The sequence below is a fragment of the Lissotriton vulgaris genome, chromosome 6, assembly GCF_964263255.1.
Source record: "Lissotriton vulgaris chromosome 6, aLisVul1.2, whole genome shotgun sequence".
Lineage (NCBI taxonomy): Eukaryota > Metazoa > Chordata > Amphibia > Caudata > Salamandridae > Lissotriton > Lissotriton vulgaris.
This window is the reverse complement of record NC_141694.1, coordinates 1,411,985,106-1,412,007,558: the sequence shown is the minus strand read 5'-3', so window position 1 is coordinate 1,412,007,558 and position 22,453 is coordinate 1,411,985,106. Positions and strand designations below refer to the sequence as shown.

At 53.5% G+C, this 22,453-nt stretch overlaps 1 protein-coding gene across 1 annotated transcript in view; it reads right to left on the bottom strand.

Moving 5' to 3' along the window:
* Positions 1–22,453, bottom strand: part of ECT2L (epithelial cell transforming 2 like) — a 566,170-nt gene that overhangs the window by 206,584 nt on the left and 337,133 nt on the right. The gene's annotated exons all lie outside the window — the stretch shown is intronic.

The following is a 22,453-nucleotide window of genomic DNA, read 5'->3' as shown; positions in this document are numbered from 1 at the left end:
CTCCCTGTTCAGCGGGACGTTGGACACAGTGCCAATGTTCGGGGAGGCTGTAGCAGCCTGAACCACGACGCTTCACAGAGAAGGCTGATGGAAAAGGCAGAGCGAGTCTCCAGGGGCAGGATGGTGCCTGTGAGCAATGGAGCAGTCCACCGAGGTCCTTGAAACTGGCTTAGCCCAAGTGCCCAATGGAATATCAAAGAGGGTTTCACTAAAGGGTAGTGCAGGCTCAGTTCTCAGCTGGCTCTGCTGAAGCACCCCAAGTAGGGGATCAATGGTCACTTCCACAGGAAGATGCGGCAGCCCCAGAACTACATCAACTCACCGCAAAAGCTGAGCAAAAGCCGAACTAGCCTCCAAAGCGAGGTGAGGAGGAGAAAACAGGCCCAAGGATGGGGAAGAGTCAAGACTACTAGCGTCACCTAGGTCAGAAACCCAATGAATCTCCGTAGGAGGCTCATCTATGTGACCACGCACATCACCAAAATACCAGTTTGCCATGAAGAAAAAAGCAGGGGGGTCCTCCGAAAGCAGAGGAAGGTAGCCCAAAGGGAGTGGTCCATTGGCACAGTTACCGATGTCTTGAAGATGACAGCTCTGCTTCGGGAAGAAAGAAAGTAGAGGCGATCAGTGCCATCGACGCCGGAGTCAGTGCAGAAGGATCCAATATAGGTATCACAGTTGGGAACCGTGGAGCTGTGCACTGAAGCTAAAAAGGAGTCAAGCACAGATTTGGAGGGCCCAGGTCCCGCCTGTGTGGAGTCAGTCGAGGCCTTACCATCAGGACCTCATCTGGACTGAGAGGATCGCCGGAGGGACATTGTGAGCCAAAAATGGCATGAAGGGCAAGGTAGTAGTCCCTCATCTGAGCCACAGTCGCCTGGATGCCAGGAAAAACTGGAAGGCATAGACCAGACACCCACTCCAACTCCGATATCAGAGGATCAGGACTCAAGCCAGGTATACCGCAAATAAGTGGCAAAATCGGGGAAGGCTGCGGTTCTGACTTACCAGGCAACAGCCAGGACAAAGGACTTCGGGAGCTGGCCCTAGAGTGGTCCTCGGAGGAAGAAGATGACTGTGACTGATGAGGGGCCATCAACCACTGTGCGGCTAACAGTGTTATGCCGTGTTCCTGCAGCGCCGACGACCGAAGCTGAAGACACGAGCCACACCGTTCGGAGTCAAGGCGCGTGCCTAGACACCACATGCAAATAGGTTGCCGGCTCAACATTGTATTCACCAGGACCCGAACATATCCAGAAAAAAGCACACAGTTTCATTGACAACATCGAGGTAGGACAACAAAGAGAGCAGTCCCGATCCACGTGGAAGCACGGAAAAGAAGAAACTGACTTCAACGTATCAGAGGAGGGATTATATGGACTCTTGAAGATGTCACATCTGGTGGACGTCGTCGTACAGAGTCGCCTGGCGATCTCTACCAACACGCAGAGGCACTGCTGTAGAAACATTTTCAGATCCAGTCTGGCACCTGGGGATAATTCTAAGATGAGGAATCTGCAGCTAGACGTCTCCATCAGAAATTTATATATAAACCACATATTCAAGAGTAAGTTTCCTACCAATGCCCTACCCATGTCAGTGTGAAACTAGACATTTTAAAGTAATCCTTGACTTCATAAACATGAATGAGTACATTCCATAGTAACACAATGAAGACATGTGAATGTCTACTGTAAAGTAAAACACAGATTGTGGAATGTATTGATTAGGTTGAGAGCAATGCTCTTAGTGGCTTTACATTAATATAGAAGCTGTGAACTTTACAGCTGGAATGACCGCTAAATGCTAAATGCACTTTACCTGTGATGCACTAAAGGTGTGGCGTGAAACAAACATAACATAAGCTTTCAAAGTGGAGTCAAATTTCTTGGGACTAAATTTTGGAGTTTAAAGTGCTGTTTTCATGGACTAAATTAGAGTGCTTAGATATTCTAATGCTTATGGTGAGCGATTTCTTTCAATCTATCTAGAAAGGTTATAATCGCAGACTCCATTAAGCCTACTGTAAATTGTTCCTGGCAGGCACACAATAAGTAAAATACCCAGAGATGTCAATGGAATTATTATTACTTTTTAAGTATCAAAACATGGTGAAGAAACCGCCCCATCATCTATGATTTCACTGAGGGACTGACAAAGAACAGATTTTCCGTCTGTGGGGCTAGGTCAGTCTCATAGCAAGGGCTCTTTGTGTAACTGGCCCATTTCACATGATGTGGTAGCGCAGCACTTTGCTTGGCGAGCTCTTGCGCGGTTGTTGCTCGAATATGAATGTACATTGCATGGCAAAACAGGAACAGTTGATTTAATTGAACACTTCGTCTGGGAGCATAGGTACAGAAGTGGGTCTGAGGACAGTCTCAAAGTGCAATCAATCTGAGCGAGTCTTTATACAGGTTTTGGGTATCATACAAATACTTTCAGCTGTCCTTGTTTGGTACAAGAATGCGGGACGTGACTGTGGAGTCGTAAATGAGGCAAAACACTATATATATTAATGATAACTGTGGGTCTAAAGAAACTCAGAGCTCTGTGTTCAGAATGTGTCTAATTCACTACACGATACGTTTGGACCCATCACTGTGCGATATGGATACCCATCAGTTACACTCTCTGGACCGCCCTTCTTGTCAACATTTGGGCCAGTCTCACCAAGTGGTATGTCCACAACGTACAATTAGTACACTCAGACGTTGGTAACTGAAAAGCAGTGCACAAAAAATGAGTGAAAGTGAATGGTTAAAATTGGATAGTGGGTGCAAAAATGACTTTAATGAAAAGCAATCCACTTCCAAGATAAAAAAACGTGAAGTGCAAAATAACAGTAGGTTTAAACAAATATCTACTGCATGTATAGAAAGGTCGACATGTTTCTGCAGTTAACAGATACTAAGTGTATCACCTGCTTCTTCAGGACCAAGATTATATTTTGCTACTCCTTCAAAAAAGTGCGTGCGTGCATAATAGAAGTAATACAGATATTGGGATATCACCTGAATAGGCCCTCTCAATGCTCCTGTTTGCTCTACTGACTTTATTGCTCTCTCTATCGACATTATTGTATTGTTTATAAGTACAATCTATACATCGAACCATGGGTGCTTAGTGATAGACCTACCGACTTGCGACTACTTCAATGTCTCTGACAATACAATGAGAGATTAAATAATCATTGTCTATCGGTGCAAGCAGTACTGATTGATAAGCATCAGGTCCTTCACCCTGAATAAACAGGATACTATAACCGATGATAGCGCTTTAAATGAACATAGAGCCGAGATCGGGGTTTGTACCAATAGTTTTAACAGTCCAGAGAGTCCAGAGAGTGTAACTGATGGGTATCCATATCGCACAGTGATGGGTCCAAACGTATCATGTAGTGGATTAGACACATTATGAACACAGAGCTCTGAGTTTCTTTAGACCCACAGTTATCATTAATATATATAGTGTTTTGCTTAGGGGCTATAACTGTGTCTGGGTCTTTAAATATTTCCCTTGGACCCTACTCTCTCCGTATGTGTTGCTGTCGTAAATGAGGCACCTGATAACAAATGCAGGTGGGCCTGAACGTTGCTTGAACACAATCAGGGCCAATGGGTAAAGTGTCCAGATGTCTGGCATGAGGGGCACATGATCACGACGTCTCCTGTGTCCTGATTGGCTATGTGTTCCTAACTTCGTGTGGCATCTGACTTTATGATATTTTGGGAATGCGAGCACCCCTTTTGCATGTGTGCTTCTTTGTGGCCAATTTCCCTGGACCATTGTGGTGTCACTGCGCTTATCTGGGGGATGGACTTGAACTTCCTGTGTGCATGTTTGTCTGTTGGCTATGTGCCACCCCACATGTGATGTGTCAATCAGTAATCTAAGGCCTATGTCGCAGAGGCTGCCGGACCATGCATTTCTGAGTTGCGGTTTACGGAGAGTTCATGACGGGCAAGTTTGTTAATAGTGATGCAATTTCGCTCATATATGGGAGTTTATCATTATAAACATTGGAATTGATTTGATCACTATTAACACGGTCGAGCAGTGAACATGCACTAAGGGCACCAAGGAGAAGCTCATTGGTGAAAGGGAGCTGGGCATCACCAAGAGATCCAACTTCTATACGAGGAGCTGCAGCACCCTAGACTCAGAGGGAGGGTCTGATGGCCACTGAGTGAGTGGCACTTTTACATGGTGATAGGCCAGTCATACCAGTCGCCTCCACTGTTTCAGCTGATGGTAGACTGCAGAAGGCTCATATTAACAAATGTGAAATGAAACTGCAGTGAGAATAGTGGAATGGCATCACTTTTGTGACAGAATAAAGTTCAGTCAGTGTTCAAGCTTAAAGGAACTGAACGTCGGATTACAAATTGCAACTAGAGGGCAGCAGGCACAGGAAAACCTTTTAAATTCTGGTTAGAGTTTTGATTAAATGGAACCAAGTCTGGACCTTGATGCTGCATCATCACTGGCCGGGTGAGCATTTTGAATCAGTTTGGGTCAGAGCTCTAAAATGCGTGATATCAAGTTTTAATGCAGTGATGTGGACACAAACTGTGAAATGCGTTAGTCTAACTTGTGATGAGTGACAACACAGGGCTGTGAAACAAAAGCATGCCCTGTTCCTTACTGGTGCAGCGAACGCGGAAACACCATAAGGTGGCTTTAAATACTGCACTTTCTTCTTCCCCAGTGTCATCTTAATTTGGAGCTGCACCTTGAATCAGAAACCAAAGAGAGGCACCCTCTGTATCACATCTGTCACTATCCCCAAATGTTGCACAATCTATATTCTAGATACCAGCGATGAATAAGAGGTCGGTCAAAAACCACCTTAGCAGCGGACCACAAAAACGGCACCAATAACATGTGACATGTCATTTGATTGATTCACTAGCATACGACTCCTACCACTCAAGTGGATATAGAGTCATTGATTGAGCCGGCATAGGAGCACTTTATGATTGCAGAACTGTTTGAAATTGCAAAGAAAATGTCATAGCACTTACATAACTGCATGCAGGACAAGCGTAACTTAAACAGAGGTGTTTGGGAGCAGATACTCATCATATTCTCCAGGCCATGACAGAACCAATAAAAGCTCTAGTTTAGGTCACACATGTCCTCACATTTTAAAACTGAATTCGAATACAGCTGCTAAAATGCCAATAAAAAGTAGTCTGAAATTCTCAGCACATTAGTAACCTGAAAGCCCAACAGCATCATCATAAAAACAGGCAGGGGATCCCTTGACTAATCATTCATCACTTGACTAATGGTTCAACAAAAACTACTACTGCATTTGTTGAGTCCAGCCAAACATCACAGTCTTGAGCAGAGACCAGTGTGAGAAAAGGCAGTGCTTTCTGAGAGGATTAAAAAAAACTGAAACCTGGGGCAAGAGGCACAAGCAATAGCCAATGATTTATTCCTGAACACAGGACTGATGCATCAGTCCCACTACAATATATGTTTCTGAAAATATTTCTGAGAATACATCCATACTAGAAGCAGAAGGTAACTTCAAAACTCGCTATAATCTCATGGCAATGTCTCTCTGAGCCACAGCAGTGTGGTTGTGGAGGAAAAGCCGCACCCGCAGCATTTGTTTTATACTCCTGCTCTACACAGAGGAAATGAAGTTGAATGTTTTAGGTGTAAACCAAGGGTTTGCCTTTCCTTATGAAGAGGCTTTCTGGATACATATCTCTTCATGTGCAGGTCCTACATGTGAGGGCATTGTCACATCAGAGGCCAGAGTTGTGATGCAGGGTCAGCTTGCAGTGAGGCGGTTCTATGGCAAGGACAGCAAATGAAACAGGGCAGGCCTACCTCCTAGGAGCAAACCTACGTCCGCAAAACACTGCAATCATCCTGGTGTAAGGTATTTAGCAGGGGTGTTTGACAAAAGGCAGACCTGCACTGGGCCAAGTCATGTGTGAATGCAAACGTGTAGTATGGTGCTAAATTCACACCCCTATTACCATCTACTGAAGTATATCAGCATCATACAACTGGCACAGACGTGAATACGCCAGAGACTGATTTATGCAGTGGTTTTAAAATAACACTCCAAAAAAGCTTTGAATAGGTGCTGCATTTTACTTGTGGACTTAAAATAGTGCTGTACCATCTATTGGGGTGCATAAATATGTTGTTAGTATGGGTAGGAAACCCCACACCATCAGAAACGTAGCTGAACATTAATAAGAGCACTCTGTAACAGCACACTGCAGATCCTGCTTTTACCATGGATTGTAACACATACACATTTCACGCATTTGTGTGAATGGCCACATAGTATCATAAGGTCACAGTCAGTATGCATTTGTACCTCTGTCATGTGTCACGCCAAGCTATGTTTTGCAATGGCCATTACCATTCCATGGTCCTTTCACACTCCACTCTTCCCTTTTACCCACAGATCACCCATGCTTACTTTTCAGGGAACCTGCGGGTGGTGGACACTATACAAATGCTGTAACTAAATCAGTCAGTTGCCTGAAGTCAATATTCTATTTCCTCTTACGGGTAGCTTCTCTATCTACTAATGGGCTAACACCTTGACTCTCCAAAGTTTCTGTTGAGTCATTATTAGCTTAAGTTGCAGATGTGCCTGTAAAGCAATGTGACTGTACAGTGTTCAACATAATGTGGTATATCCATGCTGTACTTCATATATATTGAGGCACAGATGATGATTCAGAAGACTGCAATCCAGATCATGCATGTGCATCTACGTTAGGTCACATGCCCATTGCCATCCATGTCAAGAGATTTCACTTCACACAATGCTTTTAAGATTGGAGGAGGTATGAAACTCTGTATTTGTGTGTGACGCAGATGTTCCTAAATGTTTTCCTTCATTTTACCAGCATTTTGGGTTCACCTTTGTAAGAAATAAGGTTTTTGATTGAGGTGGGTGAGGACCTTTCTCAATCAACGGCCACAATACTTCCCAGGGAGAACCACAAAAGTCACTGAAGGAACTTGTGCTTAGCCCTCTGGTAGCTTAGCACAAAAGCACTCGGGCTTAATTTAGCGGCACTGTGTTAAGTATTCATGCAGCATACAAACAGTAATAAAGTGAAAAGATCAAAGCGCCAACTGCGGGTATCGGGTAGACCGAGACCGGGGAAAGTCAAACGTTAAGGCTGAGTGCAGTACGAGTACACAAGGTGGATTGGGTCCGGTCTTGGCTTACCTTCAAACTTAAAAGAATTTTCAAGAAAAAGAGATGGCAAAATTCAGTAGGACAAGGCAGGCAGTGATATCCGAGGAGGAGGTGTCGTTGTCGGGGAGCCGCTGGACGAAGTCATGGTGAAGAATTCAACATTCAGGTTTAGTCACTTTTTTGTAAATAGAAAATCTCCAGCGAGATGAAGCTACTGGCCCTCCAAGTCCCAAGTTTCAGGTTTTGGCTCGTTGGGCACCTTTAGCACCACTTCCAGGGGTCTAGGACTGGAGGGCAGGGATCCCTTCAGGCAGGGTCCAGGTGCAGGGTTCAAGGTGGTTGTTGGAGCTTCTTGAGTCCCTGTAGCTCATAACAGAAGGTCAGCCAACTAGTCCTTGGAGTCACTCTGGTAGTCCTGGGCTCAAGCAGCAAAGGCAGGCCTCAAGCACCAGAGCAGTCCTCTGAAGGTACAAGGCAGGCTCCAAGTGGTCTAGGGTGACAACAGCTGGTGTCAAGTTCCTTTAGAAGTATGCTGGAGGTAGCCCTTTGAAATGTAAGTGTGAAAAGGGAAAGCTCTGCCCACCCATCCAAGCAGGATGGCCAATCCTCCCAACATCTAGTCGTACTTTGTCTCAATGTCTGAAAAGCACACACAAAGGCCAACTGCCACTATTCACAGTCATGTGACCTAGGACACAGGCTGCAGGCACCACATGGTTAGGACAAGAAAATACCACCTTTTTAGAAACAAAAGAGACACAAATGATAGACGGAATGCAAAACAAATCATACCCACAAGAAGGGGTGGATAGATTAAAGTTCACATATAACATCACAAAACAGAAAAAAATCCATCTGTTTTGGAAAACTGCCCTCACTCACACATCGAAGTGTGTGACATGCTTCATCATCGAGTCTGCTTACAAAACGCCCTGGTGTAACCACACTCAGGGCAGAGCATAGGGGAGGGGGTAAAAATAATAAAAAGACAACAGGACACAATACAAAACAAACAAAACATATATGGTGATTAATGTACAAGTTACTACTTGTGTAACGATATATCTGTAAGAGACATTAGTTAGTGATAGATTCCTTACCTTAGAATATCCCCAGGCGTCAGACTGGATCCGGAAAGTTTTGCGTAGCAGTACCCTTGCGCGTCGGTAGGCGTCGTCTGCGGCTCCGCGTCCGTCGTCGGCGTCGTGGGCGCCGTGATGACGTCGTCGGAGTACTTAGACGCGCCTCCGCGTGCTGACGTCAGTTCTTAGCCACAGCTTTTCCGCGCCAGAAGCGCAGAGCCATGACAAAAACCAACACTGGTGCCAAGAAACTAGGGCCCTGAAAGGGGATGACCTAAACCCTAGATATCGGTTCGCAGAACGGGGAGGATGGGTGGGTCGGTAAGGAATCTATCACTAACTAATGTCTCTTACAGATATATCGTTACACAAGTAGTAACTTGTGCATCTGAAAGAGACACGTTAGTGATGGATTCCTTACCTTAGAATAGATACCCCAGCAATACCATCCCCGTGGTGGTGGGTCTGCGAACCAATATTTACACCAGAAAGTCCTGGAGAACGGAACGGCCGAAGTAGCCATCCCTCCGGACTTGACTGTCCAGGCAGTAGTGCCTTGCAAACGTGTGCAACGAGGCCCACGTAGCTGCCTGGCAAATGTCCTGCAAGGGCACACCGCGGCCCAAGGCAGTCGTAGTGGCCGTGGCTCGAGTGGAATGAGCCCTCAGCCCAACAGGGGGTTCCTTCTTAGCCAAGGAGTAACACGCCTGGATGCACATGATAATCCATCGAGAAATGGTCCTCTTGTGCATCGCTTTCCCTTTCTTAGCGCCCGCGTACCCAACAAAGAGTTGATCATCCACCCGGAACTAGCGTGTGCGATCCAGATAGAATGAGAGCGCACGTTTTGGGTCCAGACGGTGGAGCCTCTCCTCCTCTCTCGAGGGGTGCGGAGGCGGAAAGAAGGTGGGCAAAGTGATGGACTGCCAAATGTGGAAGGCCGTGACCACCTTTGGCAAGAAGGAGGGCCTAGTCCTCAAAACAACCTTGTCCGGATGGACTGAAAGGAAAGGAGGCTTACAAGAAAGAGCCTGGAGCTCACTCACTCTCCTGGCAGAGGTGATGGCTACCAGGAAGGCAGTCTTCAAAGAAAGAAGGCGAAGAGGACAGTTGTGAAGTGGCTCAAAGGGAGCGCACATCAGAAATGTGAGAACCAGGTTCAAGTCCCACTGAGGCATCACGAAGGGAACAGGAGGAAAAGTATGAGTGATGCCTTTCAGGAATCGATTTACGATAGGGGACTTGAACAAAGAAGGTTGGTCAGGCAGCCTCAGAAAGGCTTAAAGAGCCGAAAGATAGCCCTTGATAGTGCCCAGAGCAGAGCCCTGCTGGGCAAGAGAAAGAAGGAAGAGAAGAACCTCAGAGAGAGGGGCATTGAGGGGATCCACAGCCTTTGCTGTACACCATGCCACAAATCTGTTCCACCTGCAGGCGTATACCGTCTTTGTGGAGGGACGCCTGGCAGCCAGAATGATGTTGCAAACTTCAGGAGGCAAGTCAAATGGCCTCAACTGTCGCCGCTCAATCTCCATGCATGGAGGTGGAGACTGGACAGGTTCGGGTGGAGGACCGTCCCCTGCTGCTGCGACAGAAGGTCCTCCTGAAGAGGCAGACGAACCCGGGGATCGAGTGACAAAATGAGTAGCTCGGGATACCAGTACCTTCGTGCCCAGTCCGGAGCCACAAGGATGACATGTGCCCGGTCGCGATTGATCTTCTTCAGCACTCTGGGCAGAAGAGGTATAGGCGGAAAGGCGTACAACAGACCGCAGCTCCACTCGCGACGAAAAGCGTCTCCGAGCGAGTGCCGCCTTGGAAATTCCAACACGCAGAACTGATGACATTGCGCGTTCTCTTCGGTGGCGAATAGATCTAACCAAGGCTCTCCCCATCGCAGAAAGAGGCCTTGCGCCACGTCCGAGTTCAGACGCCATTCGTGATCCATCGAGCACCGACGGCTGAGTTTGTCCGCCCTGGCATTCAGAGAACCTGCCAGGTGTTGAACCACCAGAGTCACGACCTGATGTTCCAGCCATTGCCAGAGACGCAGAGCCTCCTGGCAAAGGGTCCACGACCCCACTCCGCCCTGTTTGTTGCAGTACCACATGGCGGTGGTGTTGTCCGTGAACACCTGCACTGCACTCCCTCGGACAGACAGGAGGAATGGTTTCAGTGCCAGACGAATCGCCCGCAGCTCCAACAGATTGATATGGAGCCGGGACTCCGCCGGAGACCAGAGTCCTCTGATCTCCGCCTCTCCCAAGTGGCCTCCCCAGCCCTGGAGGTACGCATCCGTCACAACCACGTGCTCCGGTTGGGGAAGGGAGAGGGATCTGCCGTTGACCCAATTGCGGTCCGTGAGCCACCACTGCAGCTGTCTCGCAGTGCCCTCCGAGATCAGGACATGGTCGGACAGGTTGCCCCGGTGCTGGGCCCACTGAAACTTCAGGTCCCACTGCAGAGCCCGCATCCGCCACCGTGCGTGATGCACCAGAAGGATGCAGGAGGCCATCAGCCCCAGAAGCCGCAGCGTCAACCTGACCGAAACCCGGGATAACGGCCCGAAGATCGGAATCAGGGCCTGTATATCCCGAACCAGCTGTTCGGGCGGGTAAACCCGAAACTGCGCCGAGTCGAGAACCGCTCCGATGAAAAGGAGCTTCTGAGAGGGGCACAGGTGTGACTTCGACACATTGATGGAGAATCCCAGCCGGTGCAGGAGATCCGCCGTAGTCTGGAGGTGGCTGACGACTGCCTGGGGCGATCCCGCCTTCAACAACCAGTCGTCTAGGTAGGGGAAGACTGAAACCCCTAACCTGCGCAGGTGAGCTGCGACCACCGCCATCACCTTCGTGAACACCCGTGGGGCGCTGGTAAGGCCGAAGGGGAGCACGGTAAACTGAAAGTGCTCGAGGCCTACCGTGAACCGCAGGTAACGCCGGTGGGCCGGCAGGACGGGGATGTGGAAGTATGCGTCCTGCAAGTCCAACGCTACCATCCAGTCTCCTGGGTCTAGGGCAGCCAAGACCTGAGCCAGTGTCAGCATTTTGAACTTCTCCTTCCGGAGGAAGCCGTTGACGTTCCTCAGACCCAAGATAGGACGTAGGCCCCCTTTGCCCTTCTTGGGTACCAGGAAGTAGTGGGAGTAGCAACCACGACCTACTTCTGGCCCAGGAACGCGCTCGATGGCCCCCTTGGCCAAGAGGGCCGAAACTTCCTCCTGCAGGAGCCGCAAGTGATCCCCCGATGCGCGGTGGTGTTGCGGTGGCATGGCTTGAGGGGTCGTCTCGAAGGGGAGGGAGTAGCCCCTTCGGACGATCTGCAGCACCCACCTGTCCGAAGTGACTGTGCGCCAGTGAGAGTGGTGATGGCGAACCGTGCCTCCCACTGGCGTCACATGGGCCGAAAAGCACGGACTAGGAGGGTTTAGAGGCGGATGCTGCGGGGGCAGGTGTGGACTGGCTCCGCTTGTTTCCCCGACCGCCTCCACGGCGGTTCCCACGGCCGCCGCCGCGCTGGACGACAGTTTGCGGCGAGTGGCTGGCGGCACGTGTGGGGACGCCCCTTCCTTGGCCACGAAAGGAGCGAAAGGCACCCATTTGCTGGCGCTGGGCCGAGAGGCCCAAGGACTTGGCCGTAGCCCTGGAGTCCTTAAAGCGCTCAAGCGCATGGTCTGCCTTGTCGCCAAAGAGGCGACGGCCATCGAACGGCATGTCCATGAGTGTATTTTGGACGTCTGCCGAGAAGTTGGCGGATCTCAGCCAGGCGTGGCGTCGTATCGCCACCGTCGTAGCCATCGCTCTGCCCAGCGAGTCAGTAGTATCCAGTCCGCACCTGATTGAATACTTCGCTGCGTCCCGACCCTCCACAAGGGCTTGGCCGAGTTTGGCCCGTACCTCCAACGGACACTCTGGCAGCACTTCCGCCACCGTTTCCCACAGAGAGTGGGTGTAACGGCCCAAGAGGCATGCGGTGTTGGAAGACCGCAGTCCCAAGCTAAGGGACGAGAACACCTTCTTGCCGTAGGCCTCGTACCTCTTGGATTCCCGATCGGGGGGAGCCGTCGGGAATGCGGTCTGGGAGTTAGAGGCCTGGATGACCAGACTCTCGGGGGTGGGGTGGGTGGACAGGAAACATGGGTCGCCCGGGGCCGGGCGGTGGCGTCTGGCCACGTTCCTATCTACAGGCGAACCTGTAGCGGGCCTGGACCAAGTGCCCAAAAGAACGTCCGTCAAGGCCTCATTAAACGGCAGCAGAGGCTCCATGGCGCATGACTGCGGCTTAAGGACCTCAGTGAGGAGGTTAGTCCTCACGGCCGCGACGGGGAGCTCAAGGCCCAAGGCCTTAGCAGCCCTCGTCAACACCACATTATAAGTTGCACCCTCCTCCGAAGCAACAGTAGGAGGAGAGACAAAACCAGTGTCTGGAGAGGTGTCCAGGCCACTGGCCTCCCCAAGGTCTCCTGTCCAGTCCATGCTAGACTGACACTCCCTGGTCAGAGGGTCCTCAGACCCCTCCCAATTCTCCTCGTCCCCCATCTCCTGAGATTCAGGGTCATAAGTGAATGGGGTGGATTCATAGAATTGAAATTCTCCGAACGGCGTCGAGAGCGGCGCCGACAGGCGTCGACCCGACGTCGGAACCCAGTGAGAGGAGGCATCGGGGACGGCGCCGCCCGAGGACGGCGCCGGAGGGGACACCACACGGACCGACGCCGGGGGGGTCGTAAGGTCCACCGGAGACGATCCAACGCCCGACGAGGGCCCAGCGGTGCCCTGCCGGGCCCGAAGGCACCGACGACGCCGGGGCCGCTGTACCCTGCGGCGCCGAGCCCGAGGGCAGCGGCGGCGTCAGGATCGTGGAGCCCTGTGGCGCCGGGCCCGAAGGCGCCGGCGGCGTCGAGGCCGAAGCACCCGACGGCGTCGGGGTCGTAGCCCCCGACCCACTAGGGCCCCCAGACGGGTTCACTGGGCCCGAAGGCGCCGCGGAACCCGTCGGAGGAGAAAGGGACCTCATGGCCATGAGGAAGCGCTCGATCTCCTCCGGCGTCGCGTTCAGCCCAGGGACCGGGGGGTATGGGGCCGAACGCGGCGCCCGTGACTCACGAGGAGCCGCGTGGGCGGTGTCACCCGAACCCCCGGCCGCATCGCGCGAGCGTCGGGGGGAGTCAGAAGAGCGATGATGTCTCTTCGACTTCTTATGCTTCTTACCTGACGACTTGGACCCGGAGGAGTGGCGCCGACTCCCGGAGCTGTGACGGCTCCGTCCCCGCGACCTGTCCCTCGACCTCCAGTGGGACCGGGACCGGGACCTCACACGGCACGGGGCCGACTGGCGGATCTCGAGTCGCCTGCAGGACCGCTCCCGCCTGGCCTTCCTCGAGAGGGCCCGACAGTCGAAGCAGGCCTCGTCGTCATGGTCGACGCCCAAACACATCAGGCACAAGCGGTGGGGATCCGTGACCGACATGGTACGGTCGCACTCGTCGCAATGCTTGAAGCCGGGCATCCCTAACGGCACCGTCGGAGTCGTAAAGACTTCGAATTGGAACAAAAAAGATCACAAAAGTTTAGTCAAAAAGTGACTAGGGAACTGCTCTTTCCAGATCTGTGCTGGCTGGCGCGGAAAAAAGAAGAACTGACGTCAGCACGCGGAGGCGGCGTCCAAGTACTCCGACGACGTCATCACGGCGCCCACGACGCCGACGACGGACGCGGAGCCGCAGACGACGCCTACCGGCGCGCAAGGGTACTGCTACGCAAAACTTTCCGGATCCAGTCTGACGCCTGGGGATATTCTAAGGTAAGGAATCTATCACTAACGTGTCTCTTTCAGATCAGTGAATATCACCCTGTGACTAGGACTAGTGATACGACAAAAGTGCAGTTGATAAGGAATTGCTTTAAAACTGGTTTGATGATACCAATCAAACCTTTATTACTAGGTTCCACAACCAGGATTAAAAGAATTAGGATGGGTAGTGTTTAGAAGAGAAGATTAAAGTTCTCAAAAGACCCCTCCTGGTACTGCTTGTGCCAACATGTTTCGACCGACTCACTGCGCCTCGAAAGGTCACCCCGGTCTTCTTCAGGACGAGTCCTGACCTGGCCCACGCGCAATTCAGTCTATGTGCCAAAGTCAGCTGATCTCCAATACTCCTGACTAAATCTTCACATGTGGAGGAGGTTCCCATGCGTGCCCCCGTATTTGGGATGGGCTACTTTTTAAATATTGGTTTTCTGATAATGGTTATTTCACATGTGTACTTTTCTCGTCTCTGGAACATAGGTTGTGTTCCTGGGAGACCCCCCTGCCGGGCGCCCTTTCGAGTTTTGAATCATTATAAACTCGGTGAGAATATGAGTGGCCCTGAGCCCTCCTCACCTAATTACTTTGATCATACAGGGAATATGTTATGTTGGGAGATTGGATAGGGTTGAAGGTATTATACACAGATCTGAGAGGTGGTAACTTACTTCTTTGCAGCAATATATTTAAAAAAAAAATGTCTTCAGAATTTTATGCCCGGGGTGATAAGTGTATACACCATCAGGGCTAAGGAGTAGTACAATTATTACTACCGTGGACCACTGAGTGGGCATATGTCGACATAATTGAGTGGAGAAGTGTGGCTCAAGGGTTAGAGGCGGCAGACCCAGAAGCTGAGATCGGCCCTGGACCAGGGTTCAATTCCCCACCTCGGCGGGTCTTGGGCTAAACATTCCACGGACTCGATAATTCTCGCTCCGGTGCCTCCTCGACTCACGGGTTCACACTCTGCGACTCTGGGCAATAGCTTGCTTAATCTCCACAACGGCCCCTCGTGGCGGGATGCCTGGCTTTCACCTTGTGGATACCCTGCCGGGATATCCACAAGGTGAAACGGACAGTATCATGACAAAAAACGAGGCAAGGTGGGATACGTTCGAACTATATGACCAGCACAGTATCGCCAAAACGCTTTCCGAAATAAAGCCAAACAACCACTACCAAGACCCATTACCTGCAAAATGTGTAAAAGAAATCAATCACGTTTTGGTTCCAATATGGACTGAAATTATAAATGCTTCGGGGGGGCGTGGCTTAGCGGGCGAGCATGGCGGACGTGGCTGCCTAAGAGCTCCCGCCGGCCCGCCGTTTATCCTGGCATTATCCTGGCCCTGAACCCCAGAGAGTGCACCACATCCAGGGTAGTGTTGGCGGAGGACACCGGGAACCGTCCGGTCCGGGATATACCGCGCCGAGACCACCTACGGCTGTGGGGCGAGTGACTGCAGCGAGCGGCCTGGTGCCCGCCGGACGAGCCGGGGCCTCGATTTTGGCGTTCCCGACGGGGGGACCTGGCCCGGAGCCGGCGCTGCCGCTCCCAGACCGCGTTCCGGGGCTGTCTGCTACCGGCGACTCACAGCGGAGTGCCCTGCCTGTCCTTACACTGCCGGTGGCGGGGGCCTGGGCCGGTGGGGGCCCTCGGAGGGGCGGCGGCCTACCTGGCCTTGCTGGAGCCGGGGCCTCGAGTTTGGCGACACCCGAGGACGTTCGCACTGGTGTCCGGACACTCTGCTGCTGCTGTCCCCCACTACTGGCTGGCGCATTACCCTCCGCTGGGACTGGCAGCGGCTCCATTACCGGTGAGAACTGTGTCCTCCACTCTTGTTGACCGGCGCAGTGGGGGCTGCTGCGAAGAGCTGTGCCAGAGGGGGTCGCGACATACCTTGGACCCTTGACCAGTGATTATCCTCCCAGGGCTTGGCTGGACCTGCAAGTGGTGTGGACGCGGCGAAGGGGCCGGAGCGGCAGGGGTGGCCTGGTGGCCCGAGCGCAGTCGGGACCTTGATTTTCGCAACCTGGGCTGGCCACGATCCGGGGTCCCATGCTCCTGACGACCTACAGTGGGATCCTCGGCCCTTCCTCGCTGCGACTGGAGGGGGTGTCGGAGGCTCTGCGGCCTGCCGGGCCTTGCTGCAGCCGGGACATCTGGTTTGGTGGTCCCCACCCGGAGTCACCGGCCCGGATCCATTGCCCTATCCTGCTCCTGTAGTACCTGGGGCGGTGGCTGGAGAACTGGTAGTTCGCACTGGGGTGGCCCATATCTGCGCCGTGCCAGGAGTACCGGTGGGCACGAAGACGATTTCCTACACCTTGGCGGGGCAGCATTGCCTGGGGTGCAACCCGATCTGTGGGCCAGTGGTGAGGGACTCTCGGGCGGCCTGGTGTGTTCGAGACGCCTCGGCCGGGATCTAGCTGGTGGACTATTGCGAGAAGCGGCCCTGATACAGGTGCGTGTCACGGCTCACGGCCGCCATGACGAGGGGCTCGGCCGCCACTAAGACAGGACCCATTGACAAGTTCACCGGCCATGGTGGAGGAGACGGGGCGGCTAGTGGGAGTCACCCTGCTGGACCGGACAACGCGGCGTTGATGGCGGCCATTACGCAGTCCCGCGACATGCTGGATGCGAAAATCGGCGCGGTGGGGGCCGATGTGATGCTGCTGCGTCAAGATCTTCGCAATGCAGTCGCCCGCATTACTGAAACTGAGACCAGGGTCACAGCAGTGGAGGGCGATGTTGGTGCCCTTCAGAAGAAGATTGCCGACATGGAACAGATCCAACGGGGCCTGGCGACTCGTGTGGAGGATGCCGAAGGGCGGGCGAGGCGAAACAACCTGCGCTTCGTTGGCTTTCCGGAGGACTGCGAGAATGGACCTATGGACGCCTTCCTGTCCCGGTGGCTGGAGAGCTGGCTACCTCCGGACTCCCTGTCGCGATGCTTCATAGTGGAGCGTGCCCACCGCGCCCTGACACAGAAGCCGCCAGTCGGGGAGCGGCCTCGCCCGATCATCGCCAGGCTCCTCAACTTCCACGACAGGGACGTCATCCTCCGGGAAGCGCGGTTGAAGGACACCCTGCTGTATGACAATCATAAAATAATGATCTTCCCGGACTATACCAAACTGGTCCACCAACAGCGGCACTCCTTCCTGGCTGCCAAGGCCAAGCTGCGTGGCCTAAAAATTCAATACTCGCTGCTCTACCCGGCCCGCCTTCGGGTGATTTTCAACTCCAAGACCATCTTCTTTGATACACCGGAGGCCGTCTTCAACTGGACCGATGAAACAGTCAGGATTCGACCTCACGTCCAACCGGGGCTGCACTCTGGATCATCGCGTAGCTCGTCTCAGGACAGGAGCAACCCGTCTGGCAAAGGAAAACGTCATCGCAAGTCCCGCTCCCGGCGGAGGTCCCTGTCCCGGGACCCCCTCTTGGGGGACACACAGCCTGATGCGGACCAATCTGATGGAGGCTCCTGATCGCCCGTCATGGGGACTGTCCGCTGGTTGCCTTCTATATGTGACTATCCCTGGCGGAGACTGAGCGGTGGTCGATGGGACATACATTGGCTGGTGCAGTATTGCTTTCTTCTTGGCGAATGCCGGGGCCATCATGGGCTGTAACCTTCTGGTGGTGCTATGCTTATGACTCTAATGTGTGTTTGTTGGGGTTCAGGGCACGTACTTTGGGCTGCCTCCTCCTACTGGGATTGGGTGGTGGTTCTGGGTGTGTCTGATTAGTTAAAGGGGGGACTAGTTGGGATCCATTGGTATGGCTGGCTTTGGGTGCAGTGTTTTGGGCCCGATGTACCGTATACCGCGACAGGTACTTCATTGTTCTTTGAAGTATGGGGGTGGGGGTGGGGGGAACCTGGGTGTTTGGTTGCTTGTGGGTTGGGTCGGGATCGGAGGGGTAGTAGGGTTTGGGGCTTCGGGATTTGTGGGGTCTGGGGTTCTGGTTCTGGGGGGGCACGTGGTCTCTGTGTGTTTTGCAACTGTGGGGTCTGGGAGGTGGGCCGGGGGTCGGGGAGTGTGGGGCTGGGAGCATTGTGATCATGGTTGATGTTCCTCACGTGGCGCCCAATGGCGCTTCCATGCGTGTCCTTAGCTGGAATGTACGGGGATTATTGGACAAGATTAAGCGGGGAGCGGTGCTTCGATGGGCTAAGAGGGACTTGGCAGATGTGCTCCTTCTTCAAGAAACGCACATGCTAGGTACAAAAGCCCTGAGCTTGCAGCGCTTTGGCTTCCATCAAGTGTTCCATGCCGGATTTACCAGGGGCTCCAGAGGTGTGGCCATTCTTATTCATAGACGGCTGGCGTATGTACATGAGCGTCAGTGGCTTGACCCCCAGGGCCGTTTTGTCTTTGTACAGGGGAAGGTCGGGGTGGAGCCGGTTGTATTTGGCTGTGTGTATGCCCCCCCCCCCCTGCAGTGGGCCTTAGCTGAACGTTTGTTTGCTGTGTGGGCCGAGCTCCCCCGCTCCATGGCTGTGATTGGCGGAGACTGGAACGATGTGATGGATGTGGCTTTGGACCGGCAGAGGAGACCAGGAGTGGCACCTGTATCCTCCCCTACACGGTTGGGGGCTATGGTTGATGGTCTGGGCTGGGTGGATGTGTGGAGGCATTTGCATGCGGGACGGCGAGAGTACACCTTTGTCTCGGCTGTCCATGGCTCCCTTTCACGTTTGGACTGTGTGTTCGTCCCGAGGGCTTTCCTTGACAGAGTGAAGGGGGCAGCAATTCGGCCCCGCGGGCTCTCTGATCATTCCCCAGTGGCGGTGCAAATTGACATGTGCAAAGCACGCTCCCCCTTCCGATGGCGAATGTCCGCGTGGCATCTGCAGCGCCCTGATTATTCCCAACATTTGCGCAGCGCGATCGCCCATTATTGGCAGGACAACCTTACCGAAGGGATGGATGCGGTGACAGTTTGGGAGGCTATGAAACCCACCCTGCGGGGCACGGATATTGCTTGGTGTGCAGCTGCTCGCCGGACTCGACTGGGAGGCATTGCAGCGGCCGCGGAGCGGGTGGAGGAGCTCGAGGCTCGGCACGGCGAGGCGCCCGATAATGTGGCACTGCGGCTACTCCTGCAGGCGCAACAGTCTTATTCCTCAGTCCTGTTGGATGAGGCTCGTCAGGCGTGGCTAGCCACCCGTAGTCGGGTCTACCAGTGGGGCGACAAGTCTTGCACCATGCTCCATAGGCTGTGCCAACAGACCCTACAGCCTCTTACGCTGCCGGGCCTTGTTGATGGTGCAGGAGTGGCAATCACAGATCCGGCGGCTCTTGCAACGAGTTTTGCGCGCTATTATGGGCACCAGTATGCCTCTCGGGAGACTCTCTCCCCTGCCATTATCGCAGACTATATTGCTTCGGTTCCCCCATCTGCTGTATCTGATGAGGTACGCGAGGCCCTAGACCTTCCCCTGTCGGCTGAGGAGCTGGGTGATGCACTGGGTCAGTTAAATGTAGGCAAGGCGCCGGGGCCGAGCGGTTTCCCCAGCGAATTTTATAAGAAGTTCCATCTGCAGCTCGGGCCGCACTACTTGCGGGCCCTGGAAAAGGCACGAGAGCGTGGCCGCCTCCCACCGGACTGGCGTCATGCCGAAATCGTGGTGTTTCTGAAGCCAGGTAGGCCCCCCGATCGCCATGACTCTTATCGCCCCATATCCCTCATCAACTTCGAGGCCAAGCTCCTGGCAAAGGCGCTGGCGAACCGTTTACTCCCATACATCTCGGCCCTTGTCCACCCAGATCAGGCGGGTTTTATGCCGCGCAGGGCAACGAGACACAATATACGACGGGCGCAGGCCGCGATACAGGCGATTGAGTCTTCGAAGGACCCGGCGGCGCTCCTGCTGGCTGATATTGATAGTGCCTTCGATTCGGTCAGCTGGACCTTTCTTTTTACCCTGTTGCCGCTGCTGAATCTCGGTCCGGTGTTCCTCTCCTATATCAGGCTGCTCTACACTGAGATCACGGCCTCGGCTCGTATCTCGGGGACGACATCTGCTCGGTTTCCGGTGTCCAGGGGCACGCGTCAGGGATGTCCGCTCTCCCCTTACCTTTTCGCACTGGCCATGGAGCCGCTGGCCGCCAGGGTGCGCCGCGATGAGCTCTACCGTGGCTTCGTCTGGGGTGCGGATCACTCGGACCGCATAGCCTTATATGCGGATGATGTGCTATTTTTCATGACCGACCTGCAGCGTACGGGTCCTCGTGTCCTGGAGTTGATGCAGGAGTTTGGTCGGGCATCGGGGCTCTTCCTTAACCCGCGCAAGTCGACCATGTGGGTGCTGGGGGGTGCCGCGGTGGACTGCCCGTGGGCTGCATCCCTTCAGGTGGCAGTTGAAGGTGTGAAGTACCTGGGTGTCTTCCTCTCTGCCTCGCCTGCAGTGGCATGGGACCGGAACATTCTGCATGTATGGGATCGGGTCCAACTGGACGTCAAGACATGGTCGCGCATGCCACTTAATATCTACGGCCGGTCGGCCCTCTTCAAGATGGTGGCTTTGCCCCGTCTGCTATATCAACTGCAGAATCATCCCTACCAGGTTGACCCGCAGTGGTTCCGTACTGTTGATTCTGTGCTGGGCCGGTTTCTGTGGGCTGGCGGTGCCGCCAGGGTGGCGCTGCGCACATGCTTCCTTTCTACCTACTGCGGCGGCTTGGCGGCCGCGGATATTTTATCTTACTATCAGGCCTCCCATCTCCTTGTACTCAACGAGTGGTGGTATGGCGACCGTAGCGACCCGGCTTATGCCCTTGAGCATTCCCTGATGGGTGGCGCCTCCCTTCACACCCTATTGTACTCGGCTAGGCGGAGGCGACTGCTTCCGCAAGTCACCCAAGTGGTCTTCACTGTCTGGCGGCGGGCCTTGCATCGGGTGGGCTGGTGGGGTCGGCTTACAGCCGAAACCCCGTTGTGGCGAAATGGTCTGTTACCGGCGCTGGCGTCTCTGTCCGGATTTGACGGCTGGGATGCGATTGGGATCTCGTCCCTAGGTCATGTCCTCTCTGGTACTACCCTGAAGTCCTTTCGGGAGCTTAGCTCCGAATTTAGCATGCCCAAGACCCAGTTTTTCCGCTACCTTCAATTCCGCCACGCACTTACCCCAAGTCTGGTGGGCCTGGAACAGCTCCCTGATTTTAGTCCTATCGAAGCTAAACTGTTTATGGGAGACCTGGGTGACAAGAAGGTCTCGCAGATATATCGCTCTCTGGTCACTCACTGTTCCCCTTCACTCGCAGCACTGCGGGCCTCTTGGGAGGCGGATGTAGGTCCACTGGATGATGACGACTGGCGTGAGGCCTTGGAATCTCCCCGAGGTGCTGCTATTGCCATCCGCCTTCGCTTCATCCAGTTCAAATACCTCCACCGGGCGTATTATACTAGACACCGTCTATGGCGGGCAGGCCTTGTCGCGTCTCCCGAATGTCTGCGGTGTGGTTCTGAAGAGGGCACCCTGTTTCATACAGTATGGTCCTGTGAGAGACTGACTCGATTCTGGGCTGGGGTGTGGGACTGCCTATCAGAGGTGTTGGGGTGGGACCTGCCCCGTACCCCCAGGCTGGGCCTTCTTCATGTTCTAGAGAATGTTGGAGGCAATATTTACAAGCGCCATTTGCTGTTGCTGGGGCTGGTGGTGGCGAAGAGAGACCTGGCGCAGGCCTGGAAGAGCGAGCGCGCCCCCCCCCTCGGGGCTTGGAGGGCGGGACTGGATTTCCTCATGGGTCTAGAACAGCCTGTTTTTGAAGCCCGGGGATGTCCCCGCAAACATTACAAAATCTGGAAACGGTGGGCGGATTACCGGGGCCTGCTCCTTGACCCCCCTGTGGACATTGATGATGCATTACAGCTGGATGTGGATCCCGCACTCTAGGCCGCTGGCCGGCTCCACCTTTGTAGATTGTCCCAAGTTGCTGGACTGTGATCGCGTGCACTGGGTTAGGGTGGGATAAGGGGTGGGTAGCTGTGGGCGGGGCTGGTTGGTGTTTTTGGGGTTGGGTGGGTGGGGTAGTTCGATGCCATTTACTGTATAACGATGGGTTCGATGCTGTGCTAATGATATGTCTCTTTTTTATCTGCCTTTGACAGTCTCCTCCTGACTGTGGAGGGCTGTGTTGAGCTATGCTTGAACTCATAATAAAATTGGTTATGGAAATTATAAATGCTTCACTATCACAAGGGGTCCTCCCAGACTGCCTGAAAACAGGTCAAGTTGCTCCCATAATCAAAAAACCCTCAGCAGATAGATCAGACCCAAACAACTTTCGCCCAGTGACCAACATCCCGCTACTGGCCAAACTAATTGAGAAATGCGTTCAGAACCAACTA